This window comes from Gossypium arboreum, chromosome 9 (assembly GCF_025698485.1).
Source record: "Gossypium arboreum isolate Shixiya-1 chromosome 9, ASM2569848v2, whole genome shotgun sequence".
Classification (NCBI taxonomy): domain Eukaryota; kingdom Viridiplantae; phylum Streptophyta; class Magnoliopsida; order Malvales; family Malvaceae; genus Gossypium; species Gossypium arboreum.
Genome location: NC_069078.1, coordinates 16,365,657 through 16,376,122, shown reverse-complemented (window position 1 = coordinate 16,376,122; position 10,466 = coordinate 16,365,657). Strand labels below are relative to the sequence as shown.

At 37.2% G+C, this 10,466-nt stretch overlaps 1 non-coding gene across 1 annotated transcript; it reads right to left on the bottom strand.

Annotated features, from left to right (window-relative positions):
• Positions 1 to 1,775: 1,775 nt before the first annotated feature.
• LOC128280989 (small nucleolar RNA R71) lies at positions 1,776 to 1,882 on the bottom strand. Its single transcript, XR_008271206.1, has one exon. It is a non-coding gene; the product is annotated as a small nucleolar RNA R71 (small nucleolar RNA).
• Between the last annotated feature and the right edge of the window lie 8,584 nt (positions 1,883 to 10,466).

Sequence of the window (10,466 nt, the reverse complement as noted above, 5' to 3'; positions counted from 1 at the left end):
CTTCCTTTGGAAAAGGGGTGTTCTTTAACCATTTTGGAGCAGAAATTGAGTGTTCATAGCAGCCTTGATCAGCGAGGACAACAAAGAAGGAAGAACGGAGCAACCTAGTCAAGCCACAGAAAAACACCGAATTTGATTCTTGTTCCCTATCTCTTTAGTTTTTGTTGTTTCTATGATAAAAATATCTATGAATATTTATGTTGTTGGAATGGTTAATTTAATCAGCTTAGTTTGAATTTAATTCGTGTTGGGTTGATTGCATTTTGTCCTTTTAAATTATTAAAGTTGTGTTTATGCTGTTATAGGCCCCGGTAAAATGCTTGATTAAGTAAAATCATGCCTAAGTTATTCTTGCATTACAATTGTTAGGTAACTAATGAATTAATTATTTAAACAGATTGAAATTGTAATTAATGGAAACAATACTTAATCAGTGCATGTTTATTCTTCTAAGGCAGCTGAAGGTTAAATTAGCATTGTATCTGGCGATACATTTGCCTTGCATAACTTGCAAGATTATTGTGATTAAACCATTTCAAGGTAAGGATACCTTGTTACCTCACATAGTCTTTTATGTTCTCATTAGATTTAATTAATCATTTGAATTGACATAAGAATATGCAAGAGATTAGTTCAATTTAATGAGTATGTATGTGCAATAACATATTTGCCTATTAAGATTTGTTTAATCGGTTGAATTGACATAGGGATATGTTAAGAGATGAATAGATTTGTGTAGGCGAGTATGTTCATAAGTTAGCAAATTACCGAGTTGCCGTGAATATTCGTAACAATATAAACATGAGTTTAATAATTCTAAGATAAGAAATGTAATTAATCTAACACAATTATATCATCTTGATTAAAATTGTATTTTGAAATTATGCATTTGAGATTTATTTATTTAGTTTACTTAGTTTAAAATCTTAGTTTTTAATCACCCTCTTCAAATGAAATATTTTTTTCTGCGCCAAAGTGTTTTAAATAGCATTCATAAATAATTATTTTCACAGTTCCTGTGGGTACGATAACTCGACATTTACATCTCACTTTATTACTTGTTGCGATTGTGTACACTTGCACATTTCCATCGTTCCAAGTTTTTGGCGTCGTTGCCGGAGACTGTTTTAAAAAGTCATTATTTGTGAATTTGTTAGTTTTGCATTTTGGTTCATTTTTCTGTTCAAATTTTAACTCAATTAATTTTTCTGTGATTATTTCAGGTGTTTATGAGTATTGATCGTATTTATTTATTTACTCCCTGTAGACCCTGAGATTGAACGAACTTTCGGACAGTGAAGAAGACAAGCAAGTCAGAGAAGGATCAAAGAAATGAACTTTGAAAATCTAAATCAAGGAAACGAAGCAAACCCTGCTCAAAATCCTATCCTTATTGCTTATGATAGGGATAGAGCTTTAAGACAGTATGTCGTACCAGTGTTTAATGATCTTAATCTGAGTATTAGGAGATTCAAAATCGAGCACAACAATTTGAGCTGAAGCCAGTCATGTTCCAGATGTTTCAAAAAGTGGGCCAATTCAGTAGAATGCCTACCGAAGATCCTCACCTACACTTAAGACTGTTTATGGAGGTGAGCGATTCTGTCAAACTAGCCGGAGTACTCGAATATGCATTACAATTAAAGTTGTTCCTGTATTCACTAAGGGACAGAGATCGAGCCTGGTTGAACTCCTTGCCACCAAATTCAGTTTCCACATGGCAAGAATTAGCAGAAAGATTCCTTATGAAGTATTTCCTGCCTAGCAAGAATGCTAAGTTGAGGAATGAGATCACTACTTTCCAACAAATGGATGATAAGTCCTTATATGAGGCATGGGAAAGGTACAAAGAATTATTACGAAAGTGCCCTCATCACAGAATCCCACATTGCATCCAACTTGAGACATTTTATAATGGTCTCAATGCTCACACGAGGATGGTAGTGGACGCTTCTGCTAATGGTGCTCTCCTTTTTAAGTCTTATAATGGGGATTGTGAAATTATTGAGAGGATTGCTAGCAACAATTATCATTGGCCAACCAATCGAGCAGCGTCAGGAAGACGAGTTGCTGGACTACATGAAGTAGACGCTCTTACTTTACTTGCATCTCAGGTATCATCAATATCCTCAATGTTAAAAAATCTTACTACTAATGGGACTAATAGTTTTGTAGCACAACCACCAAATCAATTTGAAAGTACAACCAGTGTTTATTGTAAGGAATGACATTTGTTTGAAGAATGTCCATCGAACCCAGAATCTGTGTATTACATGGGTAACCAGAACCAAAATTGAGGAAGGCAAGGACTGCAATCCAATTTTTTTAACCCATCCTGGCTAAATCACCCTAAATTTTCCTAGAGTAACCAAGGGGTTGGAACTAGTAACACTTATGCCTAACCTAGACCAAACCAGCCGCTTAGTTTTTCCCAACAAGTTCAGAAACCAGCTCAAGCTGAACCATCCAATAGCTTAGAGAATTTATTGAAAGCATACATGGCAAAAAACGACGCCACTTTAAGGAATTTGGAGAATTAAGTGGGCCAGCTTGCTACTAAACTCAGGAACAGACCATAAGGTGCTTTACCTAGTGATACGGAGAATCCGAGGAATTCGGGGAAGGAGCATTGCAAAGCGTTGACATTGAGGAGTGGAAAGACAGTAGAGCCTAACACCATCAAAGCTGAAAAGGAGCAAGCTGACGCTCAAGATTCAGAGGAAGTTCAACCGAGTGTTGAAATTCTAGTTTCACAAGAACCAGAATCTGTAAAACACGACAAGGTAATTTTAGAACCAGTTAATTCTGATAAACTAATAACTCCGTTAGATGCAAAATTTCCATAGAAGACGAATCAACCAGTTCCAGTAAAGAAACCACCACCACCCTACCCTGAAAGACTTCAAAAGCAGAAGTAGGAGAAATTTAATTCAAGAAGTTCCTAGACGTACTCAAGCAACTTCATATCAACATCCCATTGGTTGAAGCACTTTAGCAAATGCTGAGCTACATCAAATTCATGAAGGATATCTTGTCCTAAAAATGAAGACTTGGAGAATTTGAGATGATAGCTCTGACGAAGGAATGCAGTGCATATCTTCAAGACAAACTACCCCCAAAGCTGAAGGATCTTGGATGTCTTACCATACCTTGCAACATTGGAGCAACATGTTTTGGTAAGGCATTATGTGACATAGGTGCGAGTATTAACTTGATGCCTATGTCAATATTTAGGAAGCTGGGGATAGGTGAAGTTAAACCTACTATGGTTACACTTCAATTAACAGATCGATCCTTAGCACATCTAGAAGGAAAAATCAAGGACGTATTGGTACGTGTAGACAAATTTATCTTTCCTGCTGACTTTGTGATTCTAGACTTCGAAGTAGAAAAAAAAGTGCCAATCATCCTAGTAAGACCATTCTTAGCAACCGGAAGGGCCCTTATTGATGTGCAGAAGGGCGAGCTTACATGCATGTTCAGGATGATCAGGTGTCATTTAACATTTTTAAGTCTATGCGATTTCCTGACATAATTGATAATTGTTCTGCAGTGTCTAATTTAGAGAATTTAATAGTAGAGAAGGCACTCAAATATGTTAAGGATCCGTTGGAATGAATTTTGACATCAGATCTTCCGAATGATGAAGAGGAGGATGAATACTTAGCTTTGTTAGAAGCTAATCAAAGGGGATTTAATTTGCAATCCTGCTTTGAATCTTTGGAGTTAGAAAAAATGGATTATGCCCAACCAAAAGCGTCAATCGAGGAGCCACCTAAATTAGAACTGAAGGTACTTCCCTCACATTTGAAATGTGTTTATTTAGGTAACTCTTCTACTCTGCCTGTGATTGTTTCAGCAGAATTAACTACTGAGCAAGAAGAGAAACTCATCCTTGTATTGAAACAATTCAAGAAGGCTATCAGATGGACCATAGTCAACATTTACGGTATTAGTCCATCTATATGCATGCACAAGATCATACTAGAAGATGGCGAGAAAGGGACGATTGATGGACAACAAAGACTGAACCCCATCATGAAGGATGTAGTCAAGAAAGAAATCATCAAGTGGTTAGATGCGGGTATAATCTACCCCATCTCAGATAGTTTATGGGTGAGTCTAGTCCAGTGTGTGCCAAAGAAAGGAGGTATCACAGTCATTGAAAATGAGAATAACGAGTTGATACCGACTAGAATGGTTACGGGATAGAGAATCTGCATCGATTTCCAGAAGCTAAACAAGGCGACTAGGAAAGATCACTTTCCTTTGCCATTTTTGGACCATATGCTGGATAAACTCGCAGGGCGAGACTATTACTATTTTCTTGATGGATACTCGGGGTATAATCAGATTAGAATATCACCGATAGATCAGCACAAGACAACATTCACCTGCCCGTACGGTACATTTGCATTTAGACCCATGCCATTTGGTTTATGTAATCACTGCTACATTTCAAAGATGTATGATGTCTATTTTTACTAACATGATTGAGACGTATTTGGAAGTTTTTATGGATGATTTTTCAGTATTCAGAGATACATATGATGATTGCCTAGCCAATCTAGCCAAGGTACTAAGGTGATGCGAAGAAACAAACCTAGTACTTAACTGGGAAAAGTGCCATTTCATGGTACGAGAAGGTATTGTTCTAGGACATTAGATAACGAGACATGGAATTGAAGTAGACAAAGCAAATGTAGATGTTATAGAGAAACTCCCACCTTCAACATCTGTAAAGGGTGTTAGGAGCTTTTTGGGCTACACCGATTTCTATCAAAGAATCATCAAGGACTTCTCCAAAATTACTAAACCCTTATGCAAATAATTGGAGAAGGACGCGACGTTCAAATTTGATGAGGAATGCTTAAAGGCTTTCAAAGATTTGAAGAGTCGGTTAGTTATGGCACCCATAATAGTCACACTAGACTGGGATTTGCCATTTGAATTGATGTGTGACGCAAGTGACTTCGAGATAGGAGCTGTGATGGGCCAGCGAAGGAACAAATTTTTTCATCCCATCTACTACAGAAGTCAGATTCCAACAAGAGCTCAACTGAATTACATGGTAATAGAAAAAGAGTTACTTGCTATTATGTTCACTTTTGACAAGTTTCGATCTTATCTTGTAGGTACCAAAGTGACTATCTATACGGACCACTTGGCAATTAAGTATTTACTTTCCAAGAAAGACGCTAAGCCAAGACTGATCCAATGGATACTTCTACTTCAAGAGTTCGATCTAAAAATTCAAGATCGAAAGGGAGTGGAAAACCAAGTAGCAGACCACTTGTCCAAATTGGAGCCGCAAGAAGGGAACTTTCCTATTATACCAATTCGAGAGAAGTTTTCAGATGAACACATACTAAAGGTAAATCATTTCTAACTATTTAGCTTGTGGTTTGATGCTGATTGATAAGACATATCATCAAAAGAAAAAGTTTCTTCACGATGTGAAGTACTATTTTTGGAAAGAACCGTATTTTTTTAAAAAGTTTGCAGATCAAATTATCAGGAGATGCATGGCAGAAGATAAAGTACATAAGATTCTATATCATTGTCACTCAGCTCTGAGTGGGGAACACTTCGGAGGTACACGTATTGCAGCCAAAGTATTACAAGCTGAATTCTTTTGGCCAACACTATTCAAAGATGCATATGCTTACGTAAAGAGTTGTGATAGGTGTCAAAGGGTCAGAAATGTCACCAGCAAAAATGAGATGCCTCGAACAAACATTATTGAGGTAGAATTATTCGATGTTTGGGGTATTGATTTTCTCGATCCTTTCCCTGTGTCTTTTGGTCACAAGTACATCTTGGTAGCTGTAGACTACGTGTCTAAGGGGGTTGAGGCAGAGACATATCCGATAAACGATGTTAAGGTTGTAATGAAGTTTTTGCAGAAACATATGTTCACAAGGTTTGGAACCCCAAGATCCATCATCAGTGATGAAGGGTCCCATTTTGTGAACAAGTGGTTGAAATGGTTATTAGATAAACATGGAGTGAAACACAAGGTCGCTACAGTTTTTACCATCCGTAGACGAATGGGTAAGCTGAACTCGAAAACAAGGAGATCAAAGGTAAACTTGAGAAGGTAGTTTTCCCGAACCGACGAGATTGATCAAAAAGACTAGATGATGCTTTATAGGCTTACAGGACAGCATACAAGACACCTTTAGGGATGTCACCCTACAGGTTGGTCTTTGGGAAAGCCTGTCATCTGCCTTTGGAGTTAGAGCACAAAGTTTACTGGGCCCTTCGACAACTCAACTTGGATCTTAAGCTTGCTAAAGAGAAACAGATGCTCCAACTCAATGAGCTAAAGGAATTCTGAATGTTCTCGTATGAAAATGCCAAATTACTCAAGGAGAGTGTAACAGACCGATTTAGACCCTAATCGGAATGGTGGTTTCAGGACCATGAATCCGAGTCAGAAAAATATTTAAAATTTTTTTCTGTGTTTATTTTGTATAAATTTATATCTGTGAAATTTTCGTGATTTAATTTGGTCGTTTGAGTGTCTGGTTAAATAAAAGAACTTAATCACGTAAAATTAAAAATAGGTGGTTGTTTCTAAAAGGGGCTGAATTGTACTTGGTTTTTAAAATGGAAGTGTAACACCCCGAACCCGAGACCATCGCCGGTGTCGGACACGAGGGTTAACAAGCCAAATCCACATATTGCACCCACCAATTTGACATTTCCAGACAGGCTGGAAATCTGCATCACTGTCGCCTTAAAAATCATATCTCGAGTTCCAAAACTCAGAAACTGATTCCGTAAATTTTCCCTGAATTTTGACTCATATATCCATCCATGAATTTATTTTTAGAGTTTTTGGTTGGGCCAATTGGTACAGTTTATTAGTAAAAGTCACCCATGTTACAGGGATCGACTGCTCTGACCTTCGCATGTTACAACTTGAATATCTCCCTGTACAGGGCTTTAATACTGGTGCTATTTGTTTCTAATGAACCTAGACTCAAAATGGAATCTGCACATATAAGGCATGACTTCAAATTATTTCTGGATAATTTATAGTAAATTTTTAAAGTCGCGACAGGGGACCCAGAAACCGTTCTGGCCCTGTCTCACAATAGCTTTAATATCTCTTAACATGTAACTCCTATGACTGTTTCGTTTCTTCCATATGAAAGTAGACTCATCAAGGTTCATTTACATAACTTATTAACTATTTAATACCATTCCTACAAATTTTGGTGATTTTTCAAAACCACACCACTGCTGCTGCCAGCATCTGTTTTCAAGGTAACCATTACCTATTTCATGATTTCCACGATTCAATTGGCCCTTTTTGCATACATAGCACAGAGTGTGATCAGGATTAACCATTCCAATGGCTAATCTTTTCAAACAATTCCATACCCCATAATGATCATCATACAAACGATTATAGAATCATACTAAAAACGTATATAAGCCATTTTCGCATGGCTATCCAAGCTTACACAAAACCGAAAGGTACATGACCTTCAACAATAGGGTAGTCCTATACATGCCATTTCAAAGTTCAACCAAAATTATACCAAAATGGAGGCTTTGATAGTGTAGATGACTTGACTTTAATGATCCCGAATCCGATCGCTAACGAGTAAAATCTATAAAACAGAGAGCCAAAGCAACGGGTAAGCATTTTTTATGCTTAGTAAGTCTCAAGCAATAAAATCAGCTTTAACTAAAGCATTACATTCACATAGCCAAATGAATCATTTCATTAATACACATTCACATAATCATACTTACTTCACACTTCATCATTATACACTTTCACAAGATATCAACCAATTCAATAGCTGAAAACTCGTTAGTCGATTGAGCGAATGTTACTCAAACATATCGACTTTTCCAATGCACATATAAACATACCTTATTCTTTGGGCTTTTCGAGCGTACTAATTAAATTTATTACAGCAACCAACGCCACCTCCAGCCCAAGCTTCTTGAATACAACCGGATATAACCACATGCACGAATGCCTTGGTCTTAACCCGGATAGAACGACTTGCACAAATGCCTTGGTATTAGCCGGATTTAACAACTTGCACGAATGCCTTGGTCTTAGCCGGATGTAGTCACTAGCACAATTGCCTTCGGTCTTAACCGGATATAATTACTAGCATAAATGTCTTGGGACTTAGCCGGATATCATTCAATTGCTCATGCACACATATACATCAATAATCATTACACATCCATATTTCATTTTCGTTACTAAGGCTCAAACACAAACATATCACTAGCATAATCGCCTTGGGACTTAGCCCGGTATCATTCAAATACTCATACACACATAAATCAATAATCATTACACATCCATATTTCATTTCACATAATTCGAGTAGGGTCATTTCTTGAGGACTTACCTCGGATGTCGTCGAGACGGCTTCAACGGCTATTCGACCACTTTTTCCTTCCCTTTATCGGATTTAGCTCCCTTTGCTCTTGAGCTTAACGAATACAAGTAGAAGTATTCAATATTTTTATCAATAATGTTTACTTGTCAATCACATTCGCATCTCATATCATCTCGCTTTATTATAATTTATCATTCAACCTTTAAACCAAAACGCCATTATATGACCACATATACATACATCCATATATTTAAGTTCAAGAATTTTAATATAACATCAAGTGCTCAAATTACTCATGTGGCCGATTATACATGGTCATAATACACAAAAATCAAAAATAAATTCCAAGACTTTCACATCATATATGTACTAAGTCGAATCGTTGGCCAAGTTCACATACATTCTTCAACAATTCCTTCTTTAAACAAACATATCTAAGCCTTCCTTTCATATTATCAACTCCAACCATATACATTATTCAAGTATAACATTTTCATATTCGAAATAGTATTACACATAATAGCCGATTCTTCTTACTTTGTATTTATGCATCTACTTGATCATTCGTTTAGTTCAAGCACCCATACACCAAGATTCATCAAGTTTAGCATGAAACATAACCTTAATCCTCAATAACCATTATGGCCGAAAGTTCTAGTCACCCCAAAATCACAATTTCTAACATGGGTCACCTAAAAAAAATACTTGGTAACTAGCTCAATTTCATCTAAAATTTCAAGGATTCATATGAATTTCTCACCTTATTTATGGCTTAGAAACCAAATGGTTGCTCTCTTTTCTCCCTTAGAATCGGCCAAGAAGAATCAAGAACAAAGACTTGTTTCTTTCACCCATTTCTAATTATTCCTTAAATCATAAAGGCAACAACCATTTCCCTAAACATCTTCCATGGCGAACACTTGTATTACTACCACCTTCAAAATTTTTGACATGGGCAAGTAAAGGACTTAGTAACTAGCTTCATATATGCAAAGATTTCAAAGACTAACATGGATTCCATACCTTAGTTCAAGCTCAAGTGACCGAATGCTAACTCTTCCTTTTCTTCTTGAAGGATCGGCTAAGCTAGGAGGAAGATGAACCAAACTTTTTTTTCTTTGCTCAATACACGGCAATGGGGAGGGGCAACCACACATACCCATTTTTTTTTCTTTTCTTCCTACTAACACCAATATAATAACCATTCTAACATCAACCATTAGCAAAACATGTTGGAAACATGTTCCCTTGCCCATAATTTGTCATGGCGGTCACTAACCTTAGGAAATGGGATAATTGACATGCAACTCCATTTATTTCACTTCATGCATTATTAGGCCACTTAAAAATTCACCTATCACATTTTCAAGTCCTAACACATGGGTCCTTTCTTATAAATTAGCACCTAATTAATAAAAATCAAGACAAGAAATATTTAAAAATACAAATTCCACATACAATAAGCACAGAATATAACACCTAATTATTCTTGTGACTCGATTTTGTGGTCCCGAAACCACTCTCCGACTAGGGTCACATTAGGGGTGTCACAACTCTCCCCCACTTAAGAGATTTTCGTCCCCGAAAATCTTACCGGTAAATAGGTTTGGGTATCGTTCTTTCATAGAGTTCTCGGGTTCCCAAGTAGCTTCTTCTATCCCGTGTTTGAGCCATAACACTTTTACTAACGGAACCCTTTTTGTTTCGCAACTCCTTCACTTCACGAGCTAGGATACGAATCGGTTCTTCTTCATAACTCATATCGGCTTGAATTTCAACCTCTGATGGACTAATCACGTGCGATGGATCAGATTTATAGCGTCGAAGCATCGAAACATGAAAGACATCGTGAATCTTTTCGAGTTCAGGGGGCAAAATCAGACGATATGCCACTGGACCGACTCGCTCGGATATCTCATATGGCCCAATGAACCTCGGGCTCAACTTGCCCTTACGGTCGAATCTGAGTATCTTTTTCCAAGGTAAAACCTTGAGAAACACTTTATCTCCCACGATGCTCGATGTCTTTACGCTTCAGATCCGCGTCGACTTACTCGACGATCGGAGGCTATCTTGAGACTTTCA